Source organism: Papio anubis, chromosome 4, assembly GCF_008728515.1.
Source record: "Papio anubis isolate 15944 chromosome 4, Panubis1.0, whole genome shotgun sequence".
NCBI classification, from domain to species: domain Eukaryota; kingdom Metazoa; phylum Chordata; class Mammalia; order Primates; family Cercopithecidae; genus Papio; species Papio anubis.
This window is the reverse complement of record NC_044979.1, coordinates 94207489-94233279: the sequence shown is the minus strand read 5'-3', so window position 1 is coordinate 94233279 and position 25791 is coordinate 94207489. Positions and strand designations below refer to the sequence as shown.

General features: G+C 37.3%; 1 long non-coding RNA gene across 1 annotated transcript in view; it reads right to left on the bottom strand.

The window, feature by feature from the left end:
• The window catches only part of LOC108585049, a 130367-nt gene that overhangs the window by 27099 nt on the left and 77477 nt on the right, over positions 1-25791 (bottom strand). Inside the window, exon 4 of the long non-coding RNA XR_002521015.2 lies at positions 6084-6292. This is a non-coding gene — a long non-coding RNA (uncharacterized LOC108585049). The remainder of the gene's footprint in view (positions 1-6083; positions 6293-25791) is intronic.

Genomic DNA, 25791 nt, shown 5'->3' with positions numbered 1-25791 from the left:
ACCTAATGTATTTGAATTCTCATTAGGAAGAGATTTTATTCAAAACCATCCAGCAATGGTCTATTACTTTATGGGCATTCTATATTTCTCTGTGTTCTATAAATTATTCCCAAAAGTTAAAATGATCAAAAACTAATTACCAGAGGTTCAAGCTGCTTATTCACATAAAGTTATCAAGTATTTAAATGTCAAAAATGTAAATTAGAAAGACAGTGTTCTTTTTATGTGGTTTGTAGTTTATAAATATTTGATAGACATTTCCATATCTGCAAATAATCTAAAGTTATCTGTAAACCTTGCAGTTGAGAAGAAAGAAAATAGCACCTCTTGGAAATGGCTCAGGAATGTAGCCTCAAAGTCCACAGATATGCATCTGGGTGCAAGAAAAAGAGCATGAACATAGAGGAAAAGTCTCCACCAGATCCAAATTTGAGTTTTAGAAGATTTCTACCTTTTCATTGAATGTGGACATAAATGAATATTAGTAATGTGAAAGCTTTTGAAAGAAGAAGATGCTATGGGAAGCTCTCTTCAAGGGGTGCCTCATCCCTGCAATGGGCAAATGCCAAAAATTTATAATGTGCAAGTGGAACCCGTATGAAGTCCACAGATATCTGGGTTGAGCTACAAAGCATGAGACTTTCAAAACCCAGAGCTTCTATTACTGGACAAGTGAGAAAAACCAGCTGCACTTTTGCATTCTAGGGGTAGACGGAGGAAGAGAAGCACTGAGTGTCTTTCATCACACTCGCACACGGTATCTTCTCCCTTTGACAGCTTGGCAGACAAGTTCACCAATTTGGATGCACCAGATTCGAGCAACTCAAATCTAAAGTCAATCAGCCTTGTTTTGTTAGTCTCTGAAATAAGCTTTTAAAAAGTGTCCTTTCTGTAACTCCTGAACACAAAACTGTTCTCATTCTCCTGTGTAAATTGCTCTCTATGACAACACCCCTCCTATGCACAGCTCTTTAGGCTCAGACAAGCTTCTTTTTCACTTGCACTCAAATCCAGAACTTTTAAAACAGGTTTCTCCCGCCCTGGTTCATAAGGCTTTCCTCATTTTACACAACTGTCAAAAGCAACAGAGGCCAGAGTGGTGGGAGGCAGCCACGGTAGGTGTATTGATAAAAGATGCCAGCGTCCTAGCTCCAACTGTGACACCCCTTTTCAATACGTAAACTTCTCACCACGCTGAAATGTTCATTATGCCATTCAGAAGTAGAGGTCTAGTGGGACAATTTGCTGTAAAGCGCCTCCGTGATTATAAAGAGAAAATCAGTCACTTATTCTGCGGGGATTGTTCATAAGACTGACAGACATGCTCAGTGTAGAGCCGGGAGTCTGCACCTGGTCAGGAAACTGCAAGATGGGACAACGGTTTCTCTGTTGCTAATAATTATGCCTTGGGTTTAATCACCAACTTCATGCCTGACAAAATGGAAGCCAAAGACGGGGGAAATGATGAAGCAATAGGTATTTAAATCATGGAACATTTTTCATTCAATTAGTATGGTGATGAGGCACGCCGTTTGTTAGGGATTCTAGCTGATGCTGACAGTATTCAATTTAAGGTTAGTTGAAATGACGGCAGCAGAGTTGGAGAAGTGACATACAACAATGAATATGTCAGTTCCCTATAGGCTGGAGATAGACTTTTGATGGCTTGAATCATAGCTCAGAAAGCTAAAATTGAAAAAGAGAAAGTAATTTGCTGCCTGATATTCACAGTACTTTCTCTTCATTTTAGTGAAAGCAAAGAATGGGGTTACAAAAAGACAGCCTAGAGGAAGGAAACAGATGACTCTAGTCTGTAAATTCCATTTGCATATCATTAATCAATTTAGGCAGCTGGATGGTCTGGGCCTATTACTTAGAATACTATGTTAACCCAGCCCACTTTGTGCTAGTCTAATTGCTCCATTGTACAGATAATGCCACAGGAAGTGATAACGTCGCTGCTCTGGCTTTGAAGCTGTCAACTTGACTTTTTTTTTTTCTTTGACAAATTTCACAATGATACTCAATCACTTCTCTCCCTGGGAGGTTGCTTCTTGATGTCATACTTTTAAAATCAAAATTGCTTATGATGTGATCTTCTACTTTTTCCTTCTCTCCTTTCCACGATTGGAAAACCCCATCCATTCCGAGAATCACTAATCTTCATTAATTGCATAAATGGCATGTGAAATCTCTGCCAGGAGGTCTACTTTGATGCCCACCCTGCCATGAATACTAATGTATAGGCTTTTCCCAATGACTCAGGAAAAACTCAAGAGGCAAAGTCTATTGAGACACCATGTTTATTGCCACAAAGTGGCAATAGAAAAAAAATAATTAATTGAACAATTGGGAGTTTAGCTATTCAGTTCATTATCTCAAAGTGAAAGAGATGATAAAGATAGGATTAACTCTAGCAGGATGGGGATAAAAGGACCAACTTCAGTCACCTCTTAGCCACAAATATGTAATCCATGCTGTGGAGTTTTCTGGGGCAAAATTTTAAATGCAAGTGTTTCTCTTAGCTAAGGGTACATAGATATCCTCTGCTATTATGTATCTATTGGTGTGTGCTCTGAGAATACTAAAGAGTAATTTTAGTATTAGCCCAGGTACTTGATGACTGTGTATTATACATGCCTCTGTTCTCATTCCTATGCCTGATGGATGGGATGGACAAGGAGCTGGTTTTGAGGACCGAGGTTCTGCCATAACTAGTCATGTGATCTTGGGCAACCATCTGTGGGCTTCAGTTTTCTTGTGGGTAAAATTAAATAAAAACGTGAATCACTCAAGTTCCTTCTTGTTCTTATATTGCATGTTTTTATCCTTTTAAGTCAACGTGTCTTGAACTACTGATGGGCCAGATACTGTGCCATGTGCCTCCCAGGCATTCTCTCGTTTGCTGAATCTTCTCAGCAAATCTTCTCAAATGCTGAATCTTCTTCCAGCAGCCCTCAGAAGCAGGTACAATTATTCATCCCATTCACAGGTGAGAACACCGAGGCCTAGAGAGAGAAAAGCCAAGCTCTGCATCTCATGCCCAGACATATGCCTGCCATGTGCCTCCCTGTAACAGGTCTCAGGTGTTACTTTTTCCTTCCTCCTTTCTTTCTCTGCCTTTTTTCTTTAGTATTAAAATTATTGTTTTTATGGAAATACTATTTGCTAATTGTTAAAAAAAATCAATAAATACACAACAGCATGAATAACAAAACAAAACTAATCCACATCACCACCATCCAGGAAAAGCGTACTAATATTAGGTAAGCATCATTCCAGATACCTTGCGATGTACATGCACACCCAGCTGGAGCTGGCTAGACACACAGACACAATGGGCCAATTATTTCTAGAAATAAAGTGTGTAAAATCTTTTACTTGATTCTAAGAATGAAAAAGAGGAAACTGAAGAATCTGAGTCTCTGCAGGAGATATTATTTTCTTAAGAAGCTCTTTAGGGTTAAGAAAATAAGTTTATGAAAAACAGTTACAGATGGACAAGGTCTCACTCTCTCACCTAGGCTGGAGTGCAGTGGCACAATCAAGACTCAGTACAGCCTCAACCTCCCTGGCTCAAGTGATCTCCCCACCTCACCCTGCCAAGTAGCTGGGACTACGGGCACGTGCCACCATGCCCAGCTAATTTTTTTTTTTTTGTATTTTAGTGGAGACAGGGTTTGGCCACATTGCCCAGGCTGGTCTTGAACTTCTGGGCTCAAGCAATCCACCCACCTTGGCCTCCCAAAGTGCTGGGATTACAGGTGTGAACCACTGTGTCTGGCCTATATACTTCATATTTCAATTTCAGACACCATTAACTAATTCTCTGCTATGAAAGGTGAGGAAAGTAGCCCTAGTTCCCATGTTCTGACACCTTCTGATTTTCATTAGTTATATTACTTTTTTTTTTTTTTACTCAATAATAATAAGATTTTTAACATTTACATTCTATGCTATACTCATAATTCTCAGGATTTGGAAGTAACTTCATAACTCCAGGATTTGTAGCTTGCGTTCTCAGTTTTAATGGATTTATTGCTTACTTGTCTTTTTATCACACAGCTTCTTCATTCCTGAGTACTTTCCTTCTGATTCATGTCTTAGTTGACTGGAGTCTGTCAAGTGGATTTTTCAAGGAGGACTCAGAAACACTGAATCTCTAAATTCTCATGTGCTTGGGAATATCTGCTTGATGCTCTTATGTATGTACAAACACTTGCCTAGATTTATTATTCCTGGGTCATTGTTTTCCCTTGGAATTTTGTAGACATTGCTACATCGTCCCCAGATATTGGGACTATGGGGAAGTGTGAGGCCAGCACCATTTTTCCCCCTTATGGGCAACTTATTATTTTCCTTAGGCCTGATATCTAAAGAATTTTTCCTTTATCCTTGACGGTAATAACTTAACGCCATAATGCCTCCATGTCGAATAATTTTCATCAATTTGTCCTGGGGGAAATGTAGGGATTGTTTTATTCTGCAGATCTAGTTCTTTGAGGCAGGGTAAGCGTATGCGTCCATGACATGATTTGGAGGATAATAGATAGGTTCCCCCCATATGAAAGTGTCCTCCCATAGCCTTCTTACTAGCAAACCACTCTGTCTAAAACTTATATCTTGTTCACCGTCATTTCCCTAGTGCTTGGCCGTATCTGGCACACAATGGACACGCAAAAAATATCTGGTGAAATAGAACACAGGATAAATGGAAACAAGGAAGGTGGGGGAGAGGCTAGAATGAGGAAGGGCACTGGAAGGAGGGGCGAAAATTTCACTCTCTTGCCTTGCTGTGTCAAAGCAGTAATCCTTTAAACAGTCCTACTCGATTTTAATCCACTCAGGAAAATCATGGGTGGGGCGAACCACTGTTGACGAGGTGTTGTGTCTACCCATTAGTGTGGGGGTGATGGTAAAAAAGTTTAAACCCACTGGTTGGGGTAAGAAGCACTTGAACCCTTTCATCTTGGACACTGATCTCCCAACTGCACTCCTGCTTGAGTGTTTTCCTGATCCAATTCATCTTTCCCACTGCCTTAACAGTAATTTTTCTAAAACAAACAAGTAAAAATAAGTATTCACACAGACAATCTGTAGTCTTAGATTCTTGAATATTTCCCTACTGATTTTTCTCCAGGAAGAAGCAAAGTAGTCCAAGTTCTTTGGAGTAAGACGCTCTCAAATGCCTGGGAACACTGATCTCCTAATTTGTCTTCCTGCTTTGAGTGTCCTCTGAGGCTAAAGTTCCTGGCTCAGTCTCCAACAATGGTAAGTACAAAATCAACGTTACTTCCTGACCTCTCTCCCTCTCTGTGTATTGGTCAATCACTACCTGATCATATTGTACTGAAATTAATTCTCGGAATGTCTGTCTTCCCCTAGACTATGAGCCTCTCTGGGCAAGATCCATGTCTTACTTATTTTTGTGTCTGCAGTTTAGTTCCTGGTTCATGGTAGGTTCTCAATAAATGTTTGTTGGAATGAGTTGATCTCTTGGAGCCAGTGCCCCAGAAAGATATATAAGTACTACTTTTATCCTTTCCATTGTGTGTCCACCTTCTCTCCAATCCTAGATCACCGAAAGTGAAGTGGAAGTGATGAGAGTAGCAATTCGTAGTATCAAAACAACTTCTTGTAGGGCACAGAAAGCCCAGCACTGTCTTGTATGGGAGACTCGTGGTTCTGCCACTATCTTGCTGGGTGACCTGAGATAACTTATTTTCTCTCTGGGTCTGATTCCTCACAGGTCATTTCCACTCCTGACCCTGAGGAATGCCACTGGAGATGATCTCACAACTAAGAGAGGGGGAGAGGTCAGGAACTAACATTTATTTTGTAGTTACCATTATGGTATGGTTTGCAACATGGCTCTGTAACCCTCAGGGTCCCTGCCAGATATCTTCATCTATTCCCTTATTCTCCTCAGGTCCCTGGCCCTCCCCTTTCCTCTGTGCTCTCAGCAGTTGACCTTGTCTTTTCCTTTACTGAGAGTAGAGGCACCTCTTACAAATACTCTGGCCTCTGCCTGGACTGACTGGGCTAAATTGTCTCCAAAGATGGCCACCAACCATTCCTCCCACCTGTCTGCATGCAGGCTGCTCCTCCTGTCAGAAGATGGAGACTGCTTCCTTGCCCTTGAATCCAAGCTGGCTCATGACTTCCCTCAACCAACAGGAAATGGCAGAAGTGATGCTCTGAGGCTTCTGGGTCTAGACTTCAAGAGGTGCTGCAACTTTCCTTTTTCCCTCTTGGGATCCATCCTACCACATAGAGAAGTTTGGGTTGACAACTAAATGTGAGAGAGAGACAGACAGAGAGAAGAGGGAGAGTTAATTCAGCTAGACCTTAGTCATTCCAGCCTTCCTAGCTGAAGCACTAGCATATGAGAGAAGCCACCTTCTAACCTATCAGAGCCCCCAATTTTACTGACCTCAGTCAACACCATGTGGAATAGAACTACCCCAGGGAGCCCAATCAACCCATACAATCATGAGAAATTAAAAACTGATGTTTTAGCCTCCTGAGTTTTAAGGTAGTTTGGTATATAAAAACACTGGAATTTTGACCCACCTTCACCTCCAATGCCAACCTGGTAAACCTGAATACATCTTTCAAAATTTGGCTCAAGTGTCAACTCTTTCATGAACACTCTGTATCCTTTTCTTGCTCATTCCAGCCTTATTTTCTCTTCTCCTTCCCCAAATTCCGTAGTACTTTGTATTACAAACTATGTGCTTATAACCCCCAAAGGGTCTGGGCATCTAGAAGGCATAGGTTTGGTTTAATTCATTTTTGCCTCTGCCTAGCCTGACACCTGGCACATTTAGATATTTAGTCACTGTTTGCTGAATTAATGGATGGATGAAGAGGAAAATTTAACAAATGATATCTACAGGCACATCTGGCTCCAAAATTGAATCATGTCATCTAGCAATGCTCAGGACAGTTAAGATAAGCAATTTCTCATACCACGCTAAAGTGGAAGGATGACAGACAGCATACTACACAGAAGAGTTGAGGTGTCCAGGAGATTAAATCCCCTGCTTGAACTTATTGTTTGAATAAAGACAAATTAATTAATATCCATGCATTGAGTCCAGTCTACAAAAATGTATGACTTAATTGCCCCTTCAAAGAGTCACAAGCAGCCAAAACTTATTAAAAGCACTGCACTAGGCACCACTGTTTCATTTTACAGATGAGGTAAGTTAGGCCAGAAAGGCCTCAAGTCTCACAGTTGAAAGAAGGTGGAGATGAGACTCCACCACAGGCTTGTCTGACACTCAAGCCAAGCACAGTTTTGCCTAGTCCAGGACAAAAACGCAAAAGTGGGAGGGAGCCAGAATGATCCTTCAGTCATAGAACCAGGCAGGTGATAATGAAGGCTATGTCTTTTGGCAAACCTCATTATCGAATAACAGCAAAGACCTAAACACAACCTCAGCTATGGTCTAGAACACATCATCTTCACCGAGAGCACTGCAATGCTTTCTTAGTGTCGATGTACTCCTAGGCCTTCTTTCATTTCCATGCTACTTTCAGAATTAACTTCCCCAATACAAATATGATCCAGTTATGCCGCTACCATAAATCCACAGCATAATGTTGCTTCCAACCACACCTGGACATTCTTTTCTTGTGTTATCTCCAATCATTCATAAACACAGGTGATAGAGTTTGAATATTTGTCCCCTCCAAATTTCTTATTGAAACATGATCCCCAAGGTTGGAGGTGGGGCCCAGTAGAAGATGTTTGGATCATGGGAGGATCCTTCATGAATGGCTTTGTGCCCTCCCCTGTGGTAATGAGTGAGTTCTCACTCCATTCATTCAAGAGCTGTTTTTTTAAAAGAAGGTGGCACCCCTCCTTCTCTTGCTTGCTCCTTCTCTCACTATGTGACCCATCAGTTACCCTTGGCAAAAGCTTCCTGAGGCCCTTACCAAAAGCAGATGCTGGTGCCATGCTTCATATATACAGCCTGCAGAACCATGAGCCAAACAAATGTCTTTTCTATATAAATTACTCAGCCTCAGGTATTCCATTATAGCAACACAAATGGACTGACACAATAAATGAATGGATGACCTACTGTCTCTGGCACGGGTGTGGGTTATTCTCAAGGCTCCATGCATTTTTACATGCTGTGGCCTCTTCCCAGACTGCCCTTCTCTCCCCATAGACATTTAAGCATCCTTTTAGGCTCAGTTCAAACCTCGCCTCCTCTGCAAAACCTTCTTATTCTCCCAAGCAATATTGCCTGCTCTCTGCACCCATACTTCATTTGCTACTTAGTTGTCACCTATGCATGTTTATGTATCTCTCCTCAAATCTCAAGGTCATTTTTGTATTTTTCTTAATCTGGCTTTCACCCTGAGCACCTAGCACAGTTTCTAACACAGCCTAGACCTGGTATAAATTCTTTCTGAATACAGGAGTACATTTTCTTTCTTCACTCACATTCCTGGCTTGCTGGAAGAATACAGAATCTACAAATCTTCTTGCTTGTCTTCTCCTTGCAGTGGAAAGTGCAGTCAAGTTTTTAATAATAATCTTTCTCAAAAACTTTCGTTTCCTTGGAAAGAGATGTTTCAAATCCCAAGGCCATTCCCTACTGCAAATGTCTAACACGCCGTTTGTGAAGCTGGAACAAATGGATTATATCCCTTTGATTTTCTGGCATAAATTCCACCATGTGGTACAGACTTCCTGTTTCTGCCATTTGTTGTCATGACAGCTCCAGTAGGAAACAGCCTTGTGCCTTTGGGCTTGTATAAGTTTCCATCTTTGTCTGCAAGGCGATACCTGCTCAATGTAGTTCACAGCAGGGACTTAAGAAATTTGAGGGTTTTCAGCATCTTCCATTTTTCCCTTCCTCTGAAAGGTGCATTTGGTTAATTAAATCATGAAATTCAAAGATTTGAACACATTCAGAATTCAGTAATGAGGTACATGACACACTATGCCATTGTACAACCTGTTTCAAAAGGGATTTCTGCCTTTAAGCTTCATGGATAATTCTTGTGTCACATTACCAGCCTCAGGTAGGCACATTTAAGGATTACCAAATAAATGTTTGATGACATGAAATTAGAAATTCCTGCTACAACCTTGTGCAGCTCCACTGGCAGGGGGGACAGGACAACAGAGGATGCCTCCTAACAGGGTAAACTACCCTATGATTATAATAGTCATAAAGAGTGTGCAGGGGGCAGCCAAGAGAACTTCCCAGAGCCCAGGCTCCTTGTGACCTTCACCCCTAGCAGAGGTCGGGCACCAGGTGCAGACTGTAAATGCTCAGCAATGTAAGCACAGAGCCTTCTTACAACATGTTTGTTTGCTCTTCGGTATCACGAGTCCTGTGCTAGGCTCTAGAGCAAGGACGATAGATAATCAGGATGAGTCTTCAAGTAATGAACAGATTATTAAAACTCAGAGGGTGATTTCTACTGACACCCAGGGTTTGCTTTCTATACCAAGAGAGATAAAATGATATCTTTAAATAAGTTATTATTATAATCCATTCTCTCCCAAACCAATAGGCTCATTTCCCCAGGCACTTTGTCATTAAACTATTCACAGTATGCTCATAGTTACTAATATCATAGCTTACTCTGCTAATATTAAATTATTTGACAACATAAGCCAGAGTTTACTCTGGATTAGCTCCACAGAAAATGAATGTAGAGGCCAGTAAGCCAACCAAATCACTGATCCTTCAATCCAAAGGAGGAAATGTCCTATTAACTTAACAAACACATGAATTAGCCTACCTAGAGTATAGCATATTAGCTGTAAGCTGATGGTTTGAAATCATTCAAGATGTGGGACAGTATCGTATACACAAAGCACAGGCTTTAGAGAAAGACTTGGATGTCAGCCCTGATATGTAACCTTGGGTCAGGGAAGGGGGTAATTCAAAGCTCTATGACTCAGTTCTCTTTTATGTAAACAAAGCATGTTAATAATAGCTACCTCCTTGGGTCATTGCAAGTATTCAAGGAGGAAACTATGCAAACCACATAGTCTAGGGCCTGGCATGTCATAAACACTTGATAAATGAAATGTCTGATTATGGTCATAGAAAGAGAGGAAATATATAGAATAAGACCTTGTTTAAAACATCAGGATGAATAGAAAGTACAACATGAAATGGCAGAAAAATTTCCAAATCCATCATTAATCAACAAGGAAATGAGTTTCAATTGCAGCTAAGATGGAATAGCAGGGACCAGATTTACCAACGCATCTGAAACAACCAAAAACCTTGACAAAATAAAAGAAACAATGTTTTTTAAGACACAGGATACTGCTAATGAAAGTAATCCCCAGGAGATGGGAAACAAATGAAGAGAGCCCTAAGATTACCTCAGCTTACCACCTTCAGCCAAGCAGAGCCTGACAGACTCCTTGAATTTAGGAGAACAAGTTGGGAGTCAGGGGAAATAAAGGCAGCTAGAGTTTGCAGGGCAGAGTACTAGAGATAAGTGAGCTGTACAAAATGAGAATTCCAGGGATCTACAGAGGGTCCTTCTTGAATATTCAGGAGAACACTGATCAGTATGTACATATGAGGAAATGACTCAAAGCTAGGGAGATAAAATTACCCTAAAGGATTAGAAAGAACATTACCTATGGCTCACACTAGGCCAAGAATAGTGTTTGTTTCTACCAGCCAATTGGAAAAGCTCATAATCCACAGGGCACTGAATGTAGTACGCTGAACAGCCAGGACCATGTCTCAGTCATGAGAAAAATCAGTCCTGAATTAAATGCTGCCTCACCTAAAAATTTTTAAAGCAAGACTAAAAAGGATCAAGCTGTTTTCAAGTAACTGAACTGCATGCGAAAACAAAGCTCAATAATATTTATATGAATGCAAAAATATACCAGCATCCAACAAAGTAAAATTCATGATATCTGGCATCCAATCAAAAATGTTCAGATATGTGAAGAAGCAGAAAAATATTATTTATAAGATGAAAAATATATCAAAATGGACCCGTAACTGACACAGATATTAGAATTAGCAATGAATTAGCAAAAAACATTTATTATAACTATATTCAATATATAAAAAGTACTTCATAGAGACATGGAAAATATAAGAAAACTCCAAAAAGAATTTCTAGTGATGAAAACTACAATATCTGAGATTTTTAAATATGCTGGATTAGCTTAACATTAGATTAAACATTTCAACAGAAAGATTCATGAACTTTAAGACATAGCAACAGAAATTATTCCAAATAAAACAGAAAAAAAAGTTGAGTTTTTAATTTGTTTGTTCATTTTTTAAGAAACGAGAAGAGCACCAGTGATCTAAGGGACAATTTCAAGAAGCCAAATATAAGTGCAATTAGATTCCCCAATGGAGAAGAGCAAGGAGGGCAATAAAGAAAATATATTTAAAGAAATAAAAGCAGAATTTTTTCAAGTTCATAAAAACTATAAAACCTTAGATTCAAGGCTACCAATGAACCCCAAGCATAAGAAACAAAGAAAATTTCAAGTAACATCATAACCAAATTGCTCAAAACCAGAGATAAAGAGAAATTTTAGAATTAGCCAGAGGAAAAAAGACACATTAAGAACAGAGAAACAAAACTGAAGATGATATCACATTTCTCGTTGGAAACAATATAAATGAGAAGTTATTGAGGCAACATCTTGAAACTACTGACAGTACAAAACAAACAAAACAAACTCCCAACATGTCTGTACTTAGCAAGAATGTCTTTTTTAAATGAAGGCAAATAAGACTTTTTCAGACATACAAAGTCTGAAAGAATTAATCTCCAGCAGCCCTGCACTACAAGAAATGTTAAAGAAAGTCCTGTAGCAGAAAGAAAATGATACAAGATGGATCTATAGATCTATGCAAAGAAATAAAGAACCTTAAAAATGGTTAATACATGGGTAAGTATGTATCTTTTATTATTTAAAATTCTTTAAAAGATAATTTATTATTCAAATAAAAATAACTACAATATGTTGTGGAATTTATGTCATGTGCAAAATAAATATATAGTAACTGCACAAAAACTAGAAAGTGTGGGCAGGCACAGTGGCTCACGCCTGTAATCCCAGCACTTTGGGAGTCCAAGGTGGGCAGATCACCTGAGGTTGGGAGTTCAAGACCAGCCTGACCAACATGGATAAACCCCGTCTCTACTAAAAATACAAAATTAACCGGGCGTGGTGGTGCATGCCTGTAATCCCAGCTACTTGGGAGGCTGAAGCAGGAGAATCACTTGAACTCAGGAAGTGGAGGTTGCGGTGAGCCAAGATTGCGCCATTGCACTCCAGCCTGGGCAATAAGAGTGAAACTCCATCTAAACAAAAAAAAAAAAAAAAGAAAAAGAAAAGAAAAAAGGAAAAACTAGAAGGGGTAAAACCTAATTACAGAAGTATACTATTATAGCATTCTTCCACTCTATATGAAGTAGTGTAATAATTTGAAGATTGACTGTGATAAGCTAATGATGAACAGCATAAACCCTAAAGCAACCTAAGAGTTATAACTAATAAGCCAACAAAGTAGACGAAAAAAAATTAATAAAAGGTACTCAATTCAAAGGAAGTCATAAGGAGGAGAAAGAAAACAAAGGACAAATGGGACAAATAGAAAACAATAGCAAAGTGATAGATTTAAGTCTAACTATATCAATATCTACATTACATATAAATTATCAAAATACTCCAAATAAAAGACACAGATTGTTGAACTAGATAACAAAGCAAGACTACTATATGCTGCCTACAAGAAATGCACTTTAAATGTGAAGATACAAAATAGATTTAAAAATGCAAGGTTGGGAAAATGTGCTATACTAGTCAAAAGAAATGTGAAGTGACTATTAATATTAGACAAGGTAGACTTCAGAGCAAAGCATATTACCAGAGACAAGGTAGGTCATTTTATCATCATAAACAGGCTAATTCATCAAAAGAACATAACAATTCTTAACATCTATGTACTTAATAATGGATCTTCAAAATGCATGGAGTAAACTGATGGAAACACAATGAGCAACAGAAAAATCCACAGTTAAAGCTAAATAAATTTCAGTACTTAATTGACATGTATAGGATGTTCTACCCCAAAACAACAAAACACACATTCTTTTCCATTGTACAAGGCACATTATCAAGATATACTATAAAACAACTATCAATAAATTTAAAGGCATTAAATTTATATGCAGTATGTTCTCTGACCAAATAAAGTTAAACTGTAACTTAATAACAACAAGTATAAATCAATTAATCTTTCCAATTAAAACGTAAGTATTGTCATATTTGATATGTGTTGCATGCACATACACACACAAATATGGCTATATACTGTTGCAAGTGACAAACCTAAAACATAAAGGCTCAGAAAAGTTGAAAATCAAAAAATTGAAAGTATATATGAGGTTAAAAAGATCTTATGGCTCCTTACAAAAATAATAGATACTTTGATGTAAACATTAGCGGGATAAATAAATTCACTACATAAGGAAATGATTTTTAGTTCACCAAAAAGATAACACAGTTTTAAACTTCATGCAACCAAAAAGAAAATATAGAAACATAATACCATTTACATCAATACCAAAAAATAAAATATTTAGGAATAAATCTAACAAAATGTATATAATTTCTGTATGAGGATAGTTTTAAAACTCTAAGATATACAAAGATGGAGAGATATTTCACACTCATAGATAGGAAGATTCAGTATTAAGATTCAGTTATTTCCAACTTAATCTAACATTCAATGTAATTTAAGTCAAAATCCTAACAAGTTGTTTTGTGAATACTGAAAAACTGATTCTAAAGATTATATGGAAAGGCAAAAGACCCAGAATAGTCAATACAATACTGAAGGAGAAGAACAAAGTTCCCCTGACTGGAGAACTGACACCACTAATTTCAAGACTTACCATAAAGCTATATCAATTAAAAGAGTGTGATATTGGTGAAAGAATAGACAAACAGATCAATGGAACAGAACTGAGAGTTCAGAAATAGAACCACACAAATACATGAAACAGATCTTAACCAAGGAGTAAAGGCAATTCAATGGAGGAAGATAGTCTTTTCGACAAATGGTGCCAGAATAACTGGATAGTCATATGTTAAAAAAAATTACTCTAGACACTGACCTTCCATCTTTCACAAAAGGTAATTGAAAATGGACTACAGACCTGAATTTAAAATGCAAAATTTAAAAACTTCTAAAAAATAACATAGGAAAAGAATCTTGGATTTGGTGGTAGGTTTTTAGATACAGTGCCACAAGCAAAATCCATGAAAGAAAAAATTGTTAAGTTAGACTCCCTTAAAATTAAAACTGCTCTGCAAAAGACACTGTTAAGAAAATGAAAAGATATACTGCAGAGTTGGAAAAAATATTTACCAAATACCTATCTGATAAAGGATTTGTATCCAAAACATACACAGAATGCTTAAAACTCAACAATAAGAAAATGAACAACCCAATTTTTAAAAGGGCAAAAGATCTATACAGATACCTTATCAAAGAAGATATACACATGACAATTAGCATATGAAAAGATGCTCAAAATCATATAGTTATTAGGAATTGCAAATGTAAGCAACAAGATACCATTACACATTTATTAGAATGGATAAAATTCAAAACATACTGACATACCATATGCTCTCAAGAATGTGGAGCAACAGAAATTCTCATTTATTGCTGGTGGAATATAAAATGATACAATCACTTTGAAAGACAGTTTGGTAGTTTCTTATAATACTAAACATAGTGTTACAGTATGACCCAGTAATTATACTCCTAGGTGTTTACCCAAATAAGCTGAAAAGTTATGCCCACATGAAAACCTGCACACAAATATTTTTTGCAGCTTTGTTCATAAATACCAAAACTGGAAGCAACCAAGCTCTCTTTGTAGGTAAACGAATAAAAAAGATGTGGTACATCCATAAAATGGAATACTATTCAGCGATAAAAAGAAATGTGCATCAAGCCACAAAAAAAGACATGAAGAAATCTGAATGCGTTCTTTCTGGTAGAAGGAGCCAGTCTAAAAGGCTACATGCTCTGTGATTCAAACTATATAATAACATTCTGTTAAAAACAAAACAATAGACTTTGCCAAAAGAAAAGAAAAAAAAAAAAGCAGTTGCTAGCTAGGGATTTGGAGGAAGAAAGTATGAGTAGTGGAGCCCAGGGAATTTTTAGGACAGTGAAATTATTGTGTATGATACTGTAATGGTGGATATATGACATTCCACATTTGTCAAAAACCCATAGAGCATTACAAGGCAAAGAGTGAATCCTAATGTAATCTATAGACTTCAGTCAATATAATGTATCAATATTAGTTCATCAATTGTAACAAATGCAAAATGTTAGTAATAGGAAGAGTTGTGAGCATGGGAGACAGAGGCCATATGAAAACTGTCTGTGTTACCTGCTCAACTTTCAGTAAACCTAAAACTTCTCTTAAAAATAAGGTCCATTAATTTAGAAAATACAGCTTCAACTTACAGAAATAAAAATTTCCATATATATAAATAAAATAGATAAATCAACAAATATACTGAAGAATTCTAGCATATTTCTGACAATAATTGATAGATTATGTTGACAAAAATAAGTATATCCTATATTTGACCTACACAATTAACATTTGTTTTGTGGGACATATATCAAACATAACACTTAACAATAGGAGAATTCACACTCTTTTTAAACACTGACACATTTATAAAAATTGATCTCACAGTAATCCATAAAGCAAATCTCAATTTCAAGATATTGATATCGTTAGGGTCATTTTAAGCTGGAAATCAATAATCAAAATATATCTTTAAAAGCCCATGCACTTGGAAATTTGAAAGCATATTTCTAAGCAAATCTTAGGTCAAAGAAAAAATAAAAATGGAAATTATAATGTCAAAACTTACCGGATACAACTAAAGCATCAGTTAGAAGATAAATTATGGTATTAAACATTTACATTAGAAAAGATTAAAGGCCGGAAATTAAAGAACTAAGTATCCAACTTAAACATGTTAAAAAGAGAAGAAGTACTAAAGAAGCAAGAAGAGGGAAATAAGGACAGAAGTACTCAACTGGAAAAGAAAGATAACATAGAGAATAAAGTTAAAAGTTAGTACTTTCTAAAAGGCTAATTAAATTAGCACCCCCCTGCCAATATAGATTAAGAAAAAAAAAATGACAGAAGCAAAAGAAGAAATGAAAGGACATTATAGACACTTACGATTTATTAGAGAAAATTATAAACACCTTTATGGCAATAAAATTGAAAACACATGAAATAAACAAGTTCCTAGAAAGTGTCTTGCTAAATTTGACCAAAGAAAAAAGAGAAAATCTAAATAATCTGATACCTATTAAAGTAATTAAACCAATAGTTTGAAATCTTCCTACAAATATCAGGATAGTGATTATATTCAGGGATGGGAAGTGAGAAATGCATGAAGGATAGAATATAGAGGATTTCACAGGTAAAGGAAGACAAGAAATAACCAAACTCAGAGCTGAACTGAAGGAAATTGAGATACAAAAAACCATACAAATGATCAACAAATCCTGAAGTTGGGTATTTGAAAGTATAAAGTAGAGAGACTGCTAATTAATTAAAAAAGAAAGAAGATTCAAATAAACGCAATCGGAAATGACAAAGGAGACATTACCATCAACCACACAGAAATACAAAAACAAACAAAAAAACCCTCAAAGACTGCTACAAACAACCCTATGCACACAAGCCAGAAAACCTAGAGGAAATGGATAAATTCCTGGAAACATGCAACCTCCCAAGATTGAACCAGGAAGAAATTGAATCCCTAAACAGACCAACAAAGAGTTCCAAAATCAAATCAGTAATAAAAAGCCTACCAACCAGACAAAGCCCAGAATCTGATGAATTCATAGCTGAATTATACCAGATGCAAAAGAAGAGCTGGTACTATTTCTACTGAAGCTATTCCAAAAAATTGAGGAGGAGGAACTCCTCCTTAACTCATTCTATGGGGCCAGCATCATACTGACACACATACTCTTTAATATAGTTTGCCATCTTTGCTTTGGTATTGTTTGTATTTTCTTTTCTTTTTTTTTTTCTTTTTTGAGACAGAGTCTCACTCTGTCGCCCAGGCTGGAGTGCAGTGGCATGATCTTGGCTCACTGCAACCTCCTCCTCTTGCGTTCAAGCAATTCGCTGCCTCAGCCTCCTGAATAGCTGGGATTGCAGGCGCCCACCACCACGCCCGGCTAATTTTTTTGTATTTTTAGTAGAGACAGGGTTTCACCATCTTGGCCAGGTTGGTACTGAACTCCTGACCTCGTGATCCACCCACTTCGGCCTCCCAAAGTGCTGGGGTTACAGGCGTGAGCCTGGCATTTGTATTTTCTATGTACAAGTTTTTTTTAAACCTGTTAGATTTGGGTTAGGATTGCATTGAATCTATGGATTTACTTAGGGGTAACTGACAGCTTAACAACATTGAGTCTTGGGACCTATGAACAGATTATTTGTCCTTTGAGTTGGTTCTACTTTAACTCGGTGATATCTTGTAGTTCTCCTTTTATAGATCTTTCACATCTTTTAAAAAATGTACCCCTAAGTATTTGATATTTTTGATGATACTGTAAATGGTATTTTTTATTTGAATTTCAAGTTGTTTATTGCTAGTATATAGATGTAGAATTGATTTTTGTATATTGACCTTGTATCCTGGAACTTGACTAACTTATTATTTCTATAATAGTTCTAGAAGTGTTTTTACAGATCCCATTGCATTTCTATATTAGCAATTACACTGTCTGTGAATAACAACAGGCTTACTTTTCTTTCCATAATAGATGACTTTCCTTTTTCTTTGTTGCACCAGAAAGAACCTTCAATATAATGCTGAATAGAAGTGGTAAGAATAGACAGATATATTTGTATTAGTCTTGATCTTCAAGGGAAAGTATTCAGTCTTCCATCATTAGGTATAATGTTGCTGTACATTGCTTGTAGATGCCCTTTCTTAGGTTGAGGGAGTTCCCTCTATTCCAAGTTGGCTGAGAGATTTTATAAGTAATATATGCTGGATTTTGTTAAGTGTTTTCTTTGTATCTCTTGAGATAATCATGTGTGTTTTATTTTTTATTTGGTTAATATGGTGAAAAAGTTGATTTTCAAATGTTGAATGAGCATGGCATTCCTGAGATAAATCTCCCTTAATCATGATGTATATTATACCTTTCTTAGATTGTTGAATTCACTTTGCTAAATTTGCTTATCATTTTCAGTCCTACGTTTACTACATTACATTACTGTAATTTATCTGTATTTGCTGTCAGCTTAAAGCTGGATCTACACAATTATTTTGGAAGTATATCTAAGTCTTTCATTTTCTGAATTGTTCTTTTTTTCTCCCTTAAATATGTAGCAGAATTCACCAGTAAAGCAGAATTCACCAGTAAAGGCCTGGAGTCTTCTTTGTGAGAATATTTTAAACTACAAATTCAATTGTAATGGACACAAGCTAATCAGTTTATCTATTTTTTCTTAAGAAGTCTCTAGTAATATGAGTCTTTCAGGATATTTATCCATTTCATCTAAATTATTAAATTTGCTAGCATAAAATTGTTTATAATACTCCCATATTATCCTTTTAGTATCTATAGAATCTGGAGTCATGTCACCTCTTTTATGCCCTATATTAGTAATTTGTGTCTTCTCCATTCTTCCTGATTAGTAGAACTAAAGGTTTCCTAATTTTATTAATCTTGTTCATTTTTGGTTTCTTGGATTTTCTCTCCTCTATCTTACTGATTTCTTTCTTACTCTTTATTATTTTCTTTTTCTTTCTTACTCTAGGCTGAATTTCCCCTTCTTTTCTAATTTCTTAAAGTTGCAGTTGAAGTCATTGATTTTAAGATCTTTCTTCTTTTCTAATAAAGATGTTTAGTGCTATAAATTTTCTTTCTGCTACAGCTTCAGTGTTATCCCACAACTTTTATGTATGTTTTTTCACTTTTATTCAGCTTAAAGTAGCTTCTAATTTTCTTTTAGATTTCTTTTTAAATCTACAGGTTATCTAGAAGCATGCTACTTAGTTCTAAATATTTGCAGATTTTATCTTTTTTTCTATTATTGATTTCTGATTTAATTCCATTGTGGTTCAGAAAACATATTTTCTGTGATTTAAATCCTTTTAAATGTAGTGAGACTTGTTTTTAATAAACTTGTGGATGCTTTATTATATGATTGAGAGGGACATTAACTCGATGTTTTAAATATTTATTGGGGAAGCTTTTTAATTATGTTGTTTAAATCTTCTATATTTTTACTAAATATTTTTTGTCTGATTGCTTTATTTTTTTTATTTTATTTATTTATTTATTTTTTGAGACAGGGTCTTCCTCTGTCACCCAGGCTGGAGTGCAGTAGTGGTGCTATCTCCCAGGCTCAATTGCTCAATTGATCCTTCCACCTCATCCTCTCATGTAGCTGGGACTATAGGCATGTACCAAAACACCCTGGTAATTTTTTTTTTTTTTTTTTTTTTTGGCGGGGACAGGGTCTCACCATGTTCACCATGTTGCCCCGACTGGTTTCGAACTCATGGGCTCAAGCAATTTGCCTGCCTTGGCCTCCCAAAGCGCTGGGATTACAGGCATGAGCCACCGCGCCCAGTCTGATGGCTTTATTTTTGATAGGGTTATGTTAAATTATCCACTATGATTGTGAATTTGTCTGCATATTTTTATAATTCTGTTAGTTTTTCTTTATATGTATTAAAGCCTTGTTAATGCATACAAATTCACAGTTGTTATATCTTCTAAGAAAAACTATCTCATAATGCAGTGTGCTTCTTTATCACTAGTGATGATTTTGCTTTTAATTCTGCTTTATATGATATTAATATTGCTATACCAATTTCTCTATTTGTTAGTAGTTGCCTGTTACATCTTTTTCAGTTGCTCCAGGTAGTTTTGTTTATGGTATGTCTTCGATAAACAGCATTCGTTTGTTTGTTTTAATCAAATATGACCATCTTCTTCTTTAGCTAGCCTGAAGTTGACCCATATACAATTATTGTGACAATTGATAGAGTTGGGTTAATTTATCCACTTTTGTGCTGCGTTTTCATTGTATAATCTTCCTGTCACCACCTCCCCCAACCTCATTTTTGCTTCTTTTTTTCTCCCTTACATTCTTTCTCTTGGATTGATAAAATTATCTTTATTCTTTGTATTTCTCTTCTAATGGTTTGGAAGCTATAGATTACATTTCTATTATCTTGGTGGTTACTTTCAACATAAATATAAAATGATATATTTCCTGACAAAGTCTAAAGAAATTTAATATCCTCATCTTTCTAAACAAAGTGATGATCTTAGTTGCCATTGGCCCATTGAATTCCATCTCTTCTATCCTCCTTGTATTTACTGTCTAAATTTTATTCCCAACTCTTTTAAGCAAACAAAAATGTTAATCTTGAATTGTCAGTAATTAATTTAACAACATCTTTTTATCTATTACTTTGTTCATTAATGCTTCTTACATCCCATATCATTCTGGTTTTTTTGGACGGAGTCTCGCTCTGTCGCCAGGCTGCGTGCGGTGGCCGGATCTCAGATCACTGCAAGCTCCGCCTCCCCAGGGTTCCAGCCATTCTCCTGCCTCCAGCCTCCCCGATGGCTACAGGTTTTACGGAAGAGCCAGCCACCGCGTCCGGCCTAATTTTCATGTATTTTAGTAGGAGGCAGAGTTTCACCCGTGTTAGCCGTGGTCTCCATCTCTGACCTCGTGATCGGCCCACCTCGGCCCCCGCAAAGTGCTGCAATTACAGGCAGGAGCCACCGGGCCCAGCCGGTTTTCTTTTTTTTGAAAGAACCACTGAAGAACATTCTGACCCAGAACATTTTTTAGTAGTGCTTTCAATAGGAGTTTGTAGGTGGGTTGAATTTTGGAAGTGGGAAGAACAATATGGAGTCTCTCAATCCATCTGTTATTTCACTTAACGTCTTCTTAATATTTTTCCCTCTTTATTTCTTTATGCTTCTTGTTTGGTAAATTCTTAAACACTATTTTCGAATTCAGTACTTCTCTGATTTTTTCAGTCAGATTTTATCCCATTTATTGAGTTTTCATCTCTATTATTATACACATTTTTTAGTTTCAGGTTTTAGAATTAGTTCTTTATATCCATTTATCTTTGACTCCTTTCTACCCACTTTTAAATTTCACAAACATTTTAATGGTTATTCTTTTTTCTTTTATTTCTGAATACATTACACATACTTATTTTAAATTCATTTTGAGAATGTTTAATTTTTATTTTTTCAAGAATTAATTCTCCACACTTTATTGACTTGCTTTCTTAAAGTGGGTTTTCTTTATGTGCTTTATTATTTCCCCTCTCTCATCATGCACTCTTTTCTCGTGGCTTTGCAGCACCTCCACCCAACTCCTGGCACTCCAATGATAGAACAGGCCTTATGTCAATAGCCAAAGGCTTCCATTCTTGAGGCAATTTCACAAATTCAGCTATTGAATCAGCAGGTGCCCTGACATAGTTTCTGTCTCCAGGGCCTTCTCTGCTTCTTCTGGCAACATTGGCTACACAGCTACTTAGCTTCACTTGTATTGACTCTTTTAAACAAACAAAAAGCTTTCTTTTAATTGCCAGTATTAAATTAGATATATACAAGCTATAGCCCAGTCGTGTCTTCTTTTCAGTTTCTTTTCATGGTAAGAAAGCCCACCTCCTTGCTTCCGTCACTCTTACTATCTAGTAGGGCTTAAGGTGCTGTTGGTCCTGTCTACCCCATAGAAATCCAAGTTCCAGCCAACTCTGAGCATTTCTAGATTCAAAATCCAGTGGGTTGGTGGCCTTAGCCTACACTTAAGGCTAGAAGCTTCTGTTTTGACCTGTGTTTACACAGATGTTTGTTTTTGAGCATGGCTATCTTTGGAGTATGTGCATGTGTATGCGCACATGCACGTGCACTGTATTTGGAGCAGTTTAAAACTTGAACTCATATTACCATCTTGAAAAGAAGCAAAGAGCAGAGTCTCTCAATTAAAATGGCTTCATTCTGTTTTGACATTTATAAAAGTCTTAGGTATCTCATTTTTGTACATAAATCCTTTGATACTATTTGAAATTTCAAAATACTATAAATGAAACTATGACTGCCTTGACAGGGAGGTTAAATTCTTTCCACAGATTTTTTAAAACTGCACATCCCACGCCACCCCTACTCTTCCCACTTCCTAGGTATACTTTCCCAGGTTCAAAATCACTGTCCTAAAAGGAAACGTGCCGTCTAATCAGATAAGCTTCAGAAAACTAAGAGAGTAGGAGAGCTAACAATCAGGGAGCCCATGTGACTACGGGCAGACAGGGGTGCCTGGAGAAAACAACCTGACCTGCCCACACAGGTCAGGTCAGAAACCAGGAGAGGCAGCTGATGGGCCTGCACAGTCTATAACTAGGTCTCGCTTACTCTGGTCAATTTGTTCTCAAATTCTAACCATGGGAATAAACATTACTTTCGGTGAAAACACTCTTTTTATTTCACAAAAAAAATTCATGACAACATTTACAGAAATCAAAATAAAAGAACATCAAAAGTCATTTATTTACCTAGTAGGTAAATAGATGAAGAATAAGAACAGGCGGTTCTCATAAGAGGAAATAAAAATTGATCTAACATACACACATGTGTTATCCTTTATCTTAATCAAAGAAATAAAAATTAATGTACCATTTTGTATCTGGGAACAATTTTTAAAAACAATACTGAAGTATAAGGTTGCTATTAAACTTGTGTATTCATACTTACTGCTACACTGGAAATTGGCACAATTCTTTGGAAAAATAATATAGCAATATGTATTGGGAGCTATAAAAACGGTTTTTATCTTTTAGCCAGTAATCCGAACTGCTAGGAATTTATCTTAAGAAAACATCAAAAGGAAAAATTGTTCACACAGCATTATTTACAAAAGTGTAATAAATGTTGAAGAGGACAAACAGGCAGTAAGTTCCCCCAACAGTTTTAACAGCTTTATTAATTATGCTTTATTAAAGCATAATTGATGGGCAATAAAGTGCACATAAAGTGTTTAATATGTTAAGTTTTGACCTATGTGTACATCCAAGAAAATGTCACCACAATCAAATGAACATAATCATCCTCCCACATTTTTAATTGAGCAGAAAACAGAGCCAGATACTTGCTAAATGAGGCTACCCCAGCCATCACCCACACCCACTGCCAGGCACCAGCAGACCACCCAGGGACAGGAACTGGAATCACGGGGAGTACAGTGCTCCTGCTGAGGAGGTTTGCCCTCCCCTCTTTCTTATGGTTTGCAAGAAACTGGGACTCCAAAAAACAGAGATTAAAGGTGCCTTTAGGCAAGAGGAGCCCAGCATCCACCAGCTGACTGGGTAGGTACCAGGCTTCAGTCTCTGCAGGCCCACTTTGAGGATGGCTACCTGGCTGAAGATTTCCGAGCGTGGGAACTTGCTAGGGCAGCTCACACCAGCAGCAAGAAGGGATCATGGTGTAACTGTTCTTGGGTAAAAGATGGCACTCCAGCCTGCAGCCCCCTGTGGCCCTTGCAGGGTATGGAGGAGAAACTAGTGGCTTTCTCGGCTCACATGAGGGAGCTGAGGAGTAAAGAGGCAGGCAGAAACTATGGTGCCCCTGGCCAAGGGAAGTTATGTCCTACGGAGATAGAGAGTTGAGGGTGTGTGTCAGCAGCATGGCTTAAAAGGGATGCCACTGTTCCTTTCTGAGAAGGTCCTCAGTGACAAAGGGACCAGAAACACATGCCCAGAAATCACATGAGACAAAGACAATGTCAGCAGAACACAACGACAGCCAACCAGAGTGACCAGTAGGAAGCTCACGGCCACTGCCCACCACTGACAGGTGACAGTAGGTAGCTCAACCGTCCCCATTCGTTTTTTTAATTTTTATTTTTTTTTTGTTTTAAGACACAGAATCTTGCCCAGGCTGGAGCGCAGTGGTGTGATCATAGCTCACTGCAGCCTCAAACTCCTGGGCTCAAGTAATCCTCCCACCTCAGCATTCTAAGTGGCTGGGACTATAGGTGTGTGCTACTATATCTGGCTAATTTTTATTTTTTTTATTTTTCAGAGATAGGGGTCTCACTGTGTTGCCCAGGCTGGTCTATAATTTCTGCCCTCAAGCAGTCCTCCTGCTGTAGCTTCCTAAAGCACTGGGATTATAGGTGTGACCCACAGCTTCCCTTTTTACTCCAATTTCTCCTCCTCCCTACCCAATTCCCTGGTGATAGAGGAGTAAAAGTCAAAACATATTCCCTCCCAACTACAGGTTTCAAAGACCATGATTCAGCTAGAGAGAGAAGGGAAAAGAGAAGATGAGATTGAATCTGAAACTGGACCAGATAGAACTTTTAATAATAAGATATGACTTTAAAGCTATGGGATCAGCCCAAGATGTCACTGAAGGACAAGCAAGGGAGGTGGTAATTGGAAGAAAATAGATTGCTTATGCCTGTACTTCACTGAGTTTAGGAAAATCATTATACCAGAGACAATCACAAAATTAAAAAGAAAGTGTAGCATATCAACTCAATCCATTATACGACATGTAAAAATATAATTATCAAGCACTATGTAGAAAAATGGAGTGTATTTACATACTATCATCCTAAATAATAACAATAACTTCAAAACAGACCAAAATGTGTAACAATGCACAACTATTAAAACAGGTATGTATTGGGAGGCTGAGACAGGCAGATCACGAGGTCAGGAGATCGAGACCATCCTGACTAACACGGTGAAATCCCATCTCTACTAAAAAATATAAAAAATTAGCCAGGATGGTGGCGGGCACCTGTAATCCCAGCTACTCGGGAGGCTGAGTGAGGCAGGAGAATGGCGTAAAAACCCGGGAGGCGGAGCTTGCAGTGAGCTGAGACAGTGCCACTGCACTCCAGCCTGGGCAACAGAGCCAGACTCCATCTCAAAAAAAAAAAAAAAAAACCAGGTATGTATGGACAAAATCTTAAAGAGGGTAAGAAAAATAAAGGTGATTTTGTTAATGTGGTATGATTATTGTTTTTAAATTACTTGTAAGTTTTCACATTTTTTTATAATACAGAAAAGTGGAAAAGTCTACCACCCTCCTGTCTTACTATTAAGAAAAGTATTTTTATTTTCCATGTTCTTTTCTTTTTTTGTTTTAATCCAGTACCATTTATGGAAACATCGCCCTTTCCCCACTGCACTGTGAACTTCATCATAAATTAAATGACTGTTTAAGTGTTGGGTTTGTTTCTGGACTTGCCAACAGATTCCACTGGACGATTTCTCATTTCTTGTGAGAATAGCAAGCTGTTTTAAATTATTATATCCTTATAATAATTCTGGACATTAGGGGCTCAAGTTTCATTGTTATTGTTTTTTTTCTTCCTCTTCTTTCACCTCCTTTTCCTTCTTCTTCAGTTGCCACATCTATTTTGTTATTTAGACTTCACATCATTTCTAGAATCAGCTTGTGAATTGCAACAAACAACTACTGTTATTTAGGTTGGATTTCAACAAATCTGTGCATCAATTTGGAGAGAACTGACATCTTTCCAATATTAACTCTTCTAATATATGATTTCCCATATTATTTTCTCTTTGATGCCCTGACAAATAGTATTGAGCACTTATCTGCCAAGTTGAGGCTGTGCCAGATGTTGTGGACACAGCCCGGAGCAGAGCTGGTGGCCTCG